The sequence below is a fragment of the Benincasa hispida genome, chromosome 4, assembly GCF_027475165.1.
Source record: "Benincasa hispida cultivar pf3 chromosome 4, pf3_genome.v1.1, whole genome shotgun sequence".
Lineage (NCBI taxonomy): Eukaryota > Viridiplantae > Streptophyta > Magnoliopsida > Cucurbitales > Cucurbitaceae > Benincasa > Benincasa hispida.
Genome location: NC_143481.1, coordinates 62,725,439 through 62,731,079, shown reverse-complemented (window position 1 = coordinate 62,731,079; position 5,641 = coordinate 62,725,439). Strand labels below are relative to the sequence as shown.

The 5,641-nt window shown below is 35.7% G+C and overlaps 1 pseudogene; it reads right to left on the bottom strand.

The window, feature by feature from the left end:
• Window positions 1–422: 422 nt before the first annotated feature.
• On the bottom strand, window positions 423–5,378 carry LOC150036872 (uncharacterized; annotated as a pseudogene).
• Between the last annotated feature and the right edge of the window lie 263 nt (window positions 5,379–5,641).

Below are 5,641 nucleotides of genomic sequence, written 5' to 3'. Positions count from 1 at the left end.
AAATCAGAGCAAAGACACCCTTTTGAAGCCTAATATTTGAATCTTCAGCTGATCAAATGAAGTTATACATGTGTTGTGACATTGATGGAGAGAGCAAGATACATGGAGAGAGTGACACTGATGGAGAGAGCGAGATTCATGGAGAGAGCGACAATGAGGGACTGTGATTGGGCTTTTGAAACATCAAGGCATGATGGGATGCTTATCTAATTTGTATGAGAGTGTTGAAGCTTTAAATGACATAACTAAACTTTGTTACCATAACTGCATAAAGCTACTTAAGACATAACTAAACTTTGCTACCATAACTGCAGGATAGCAACATATTACACAACTAAATAACGTAGTAATCATACCTAATTTGATGGGTCTCCTCTCTGTGATCGTACCATGTCTTCAATCATCTTTTTCATTTCTTCCATTTATCTCGCATGATCCTCTTGCATTCTTTTCTGAGCGTCTTCGAGTTCCTTAATCCTCGACTGAGACTGTTGGAAATTGACTCTCAATTCATCCACTTCTGCCTCCATTCCTTGAGTAGATGATGAGCTTGATGACATGGTACTCATTCTTGACTTAGACTTAGGGCCCCAATCTAGACCTTTTGAATATCCGGTTCGTGTACCAAAAACCGTCTCACAGATTTCATCCCCTGTTAGTGATTGAGAACCTTCTACAGTGGGGCTGGATTCTAATTCCAACATTTGATGCTAGACACAATAATTAAATGGGTAAGAACAAGCGACTAAAGTTAAAAGTGAAAAAAAAAAACACGACAGTAAAGAAAAAAATGTTACATGTGCACTTTCAGCAGCTTAGTTCACAAACTTGCCACCTTTAGAGTGTGTTTCCTTAAATAGGTCAACACGTCCTATTTCTCGACCCTCCTTTGCCTGCAACTCTGCCTGAATTTACAGGAATGACTTTGATCCACCTACATGGTCTAACGAAAATTTGTCTCTATTCTTCTGGTTCGTCACAGACATTTCCTACATTTGAAAAAAAAAAATATGTCAATAGTGTGATGTATTAGTAAATGCAGCAAATGATACATGCCATAAATATTGTACCTGAAACGTTTCACTCTCGAAGCAGTCACATAAAAAGTACCAGTCTTCTGGCCTATTTTTAAGTCAACTAGGCAAACTGGCACGTGCTTGCTGAGGATCTCCACATTTTCTATAATGTCTGTGCAAGTCTGATCTAAATTCTTTGAACGAATTTTGCATTTGATGTTCTATGAAATGTTCAGTCGTTGACTAGATAGATCAAGATCGAAATGAGCCTACAAAAGAGAGAGGGAAGAATTAATATAGATGATGGTCATGACTATAAAAAAAAAAAAAAAAAAACTTATAATTACTTACCAATAATTGACTTTTAGCTAATTCTATGAACTCGTTTGGAACCTTTGCAAAGGTACGACATTGTACTGGAAATGCGGATCTCACGGCGATGCCGATCGCATTACTAAAACGAATCGAATGTTAAGATATTGGTTTCGTCTCCCCCTCATTTATGACGATTGTGATCCTCCCATGTTTTTGTACGTATTTTTCCAACTGGATGTTCCGCGAATGCTCTCGCTTGTTTCGATTGGATGCTGAGCGACTATCTGAAGAATAAAAAATTTAAAACAGTTTATGATGTATTTCAGTTAACAGAATATATTTCAGAATATACTAACTTGAAGTATCTCCCACAGAAGATACCGTGTTGCCTAGATATAACTCCTGGAATTCTTCATCAGCCTCTCGTTGCCTATTAGGGGTTGACATCGTATCTATACAAACACAAAAGAGAGAAAACAATATTAAATTAACAATAAATACGTGTAAGTTAGAGAAAAAGAGAATTTAGTAGATACATAATTACTCATCATCGTAATCTAATTCAAATTATTCATCAGCACTTGAACTGTTATTGGGAGATAATTGTTCTTCATCATCATCATTTATGAAGTCATGATTGCCATGTATAGTAATTGGTCTTTCCACAACTGTAGGATCAACGTCAACTCGCATAAAGTAACCTCCTCAATGGTTTCATCCACTCTGATGCCACCAACAAATTTTAGTAAATCTAGTTGTGCGTTTTCAAAATCATCCCCTTCCGGTACATCCCATATTCGTTTATTTTGGACTACTTGAACAACTTTCCAATTGCTACCATGTTTGATGTCATCAATAAAAGACTTGTTGTGCTTGGATAGCAAAGATGAAAGGCTCGTCGACATACCAAAAGTGTGATGTATTGATCAATTTGTATCCTAAATCCACATGTGTTCTATTACTTTTGCTGTTATCTGTGTCAAACCATCTACACTTCAACAAGAAAATGCGTCTTCTGTTCGCATATTGAAAATCTAATACTTCATCTACAACACCGTAGAAATTGTTATCCACACTTATGTTCCCACTGATCTCCCCGGCCACTAGAACTCCACTATTTTGTGTAGCTCGACGATTATCACGCTCTACAGTGTGAAACCGTACCCCATTAACAATGCATCCATTGTAAGAGCACACCTCAAGTGAAAAGAAATCATCGGAGATATCTTCTCTCTCGCATCGTTGTAGAACCTGATAATTACGTATACATTAAAAATGAATCATCCCTCAACCATTGCCTACAAAATGACTATGTATACCTGAGATTTGAACCAATCTGGAAATTTGCATTGATGTTTTATATATAAGTCAGAGGCGCTTTGAGCTTCACAACGAATTAACCTCAAATGTTGCCTACCATATTTATCATTTAATTGTTATATGAAAGGAGATACCCTAGAATTTAGAAAAGGAAAGAGTTTGAAACGTACTTGGGATAGTCTGTTATTTCTTTACAATTGTTGAGAATGTACCAATGTACAATACGCTTTTCCTCTGCTGATAGTGTCCGTAAAGTTGACGCCCCTAATGGTCGTACACTCTGCCTAAATAATTCAAATTCACCAAATATCTCGTGATCGAGAATGTTATCATCATTTCGTTCATCTCTATTGAATCTCGTTTCAATCCCAATTAGATATCGCGAGCAGAAGTTCCATGATTCATTCATTGCATATGCTTCCGCTATAGACCCCTCGGAACGTGCTTAGTTCTGTACAAATTGTTTTAATTTTCGTAAACTTCTTTCAATAGGATACATCCAACTGTAACTAATTGGACCCACGACTTTGGTTTCATATGGTAGATGAACTGCAAGGTGTACCATTACATCGAAAAAGGTAGGCGAGAATATTCTCTCCAATTTACAAAGTATGACTATGATGTCTGCTTGTAGTCTGTTCAAATCACTTACACATATTTTCTTTGCACATAAGTCGCGAAAGAATGTACACAACTCAATAATAGCAGTGGATACATTCTTCGGTAGGTATGCTCGAATACCAATAGGGAGTAGTCTGTGAAGCAACACATAACAGTCGTGTGTTTTTAGCCCTGATATTTTTCCATCTTTGTCATTAACACATGTGATATGTTATATACGAATCCATCAGGGAATTTAACTGATTTCAAATACTTACATAACGAAATCCGTTCACCATTTGTTACTGTGTATGCTACGTGTGGTTTTGCAAATCTGTTCTCGATCTGTATCAAGTTTAGGTCCTTTCTTATCTTCAAATCTTGTAAGTCCAATCGAGCGTTCGTTGTATCCTTTGTCTTTCCTTCAATATTTAACAATGTGCCCACCAAATTGTCGCATATGTTTTTTTCAATATGCATTACATCCAATTTATATCATAACAATAGTCTGGACCAATATGGAAGTTGGAAAAAAATAATTTTTTTAGTCCAATTTAGAATTCGCTTTCTTTTTTTATCTTGCTTCGATGGATGTTTGCTAAGCACATAAAAGTTTAGCATATTTATTTGTTGTAATATCTCTTCTCCATTCATTACGACTGGTGGAGGTCTACGTTCAACTTTTCCATCATGTTGTCTACTTCGATGCCAACTATGATTCTCCAGAAGATAACGTCGATGTCCCATAAATGATATTTTTCCTCTTATCTCGAAGGACGAGTTATCTTCTTTGCATATTGGACATGCTTGATAATCTTTTGTACTCCACCCAGATAAGTCATTGTACACAGGGAAGTCATTAATCGTCCATAATAAGGTAGCATATAGTTGAAAAAACTCACCAGTAACAGAATCATAAGTTCGCAAACCAATTGTCCACAACTCTTTCAACCAACGGTTGTAAGTAAACATCAATTTCCTTTCCAGGAGATTTTGGACTAGGTATGAGCAAAGACATGAAGAAGTTTGTTTTCTTCATGCATTTCCAAGGGGGTAAATAATAAAGAATTATCACCACAGGCCACATACTATAAGAAATGCACATATTTCCAAATGAATTGAAGCCATCAGAAGCTAATCCCAAACGAACATTTCGAGGATCTAAAGCAAAATGAGGAAATTCACGATCAAAATGTTTCCACCCCTCTGCATCAGTCGCAATACATCATCCATTTTAACTCGCTTATCTTTATGCCATCTCATGTCAGAAGCGCCTTCTTTTGATGCAAACAATCGTTTTAATCTCGATATCAATGGAATATGATGCAATACCTTATGTGATATTTTTTTACCCTTGCCATCATTAACTTTGTACCAAGACTCACCACAAACAGGGCATTGTTGCAAAACTGCAAACTCTTTCCAATACAATACACAATCATATTTGCATGCATGAATAGACTCATAACCTAGGCCTAAATCATACAATTTTCGCTTGGCTTCATAAAAGGAAGTAGGTATAGAGGTGCTAGCTGGAAATGTTGCTTTTAACAATTCCAGCAACATGTCAAACGATTTGTTACTCCAGCCGTTCAGAACTTTGATATGCATCAACTTCACTAAAAAGTTTAAGGATGAAAATTGCGAACACCCAGGGTATAATTCATTACGTGCTTCGGTCATTAAATCCTCTAATAAGTTCGTGGTATCTCTTTCTTGACCATTAAAGGACATTTCATTCTCAATTCTTCCTTCATTTACATTTTCGTTTTTAATTGGAACTTGTAAATCGTTTATAAGATTAAACATCTCATTTTCTTCAACAGCATTACTCTCTATACTATCTACTTCAACATCCTCTATTGAATGACTTGTATAACTTCTAGATAAGTTTACTGGCTCTCTATGATATACCCATTCACAATATGAAGGAGATATTTCATATGTTAATAGATGTCGTTCCACGATATCTATCTTTTCCCAAATTGAATTCATAGAATTCTTGCATGGACATCTTATTCATCCAGAATCATTTACATGAAACCTTGCCATATCAAAGAACTGTGATACTCCTTCTCTATACTTCATTGATAACTTATTCCTTAGTTTAATCCATTCTTTATTCATCCTTAAAAATAGATATTTTCTGACCAACTTGTAATCCAAAACAATAACTTGGATTAGAGGACAAAGTACAAAGTATTATTAAGCATTGAGTTCCATAATTTTCATTTCTTAAGGCAAAATAAACACATAGGTCCCTAGACTGCTTAAATTGTCTTAACAACTTTCAAATGTTTTATTTAGTACGTCTACAAGCTTTCAATTTTGTGTCTAATATAGGCCTTTCATCTATTCAACATCTTCTAAAATTTACAAGCCTATTGGAC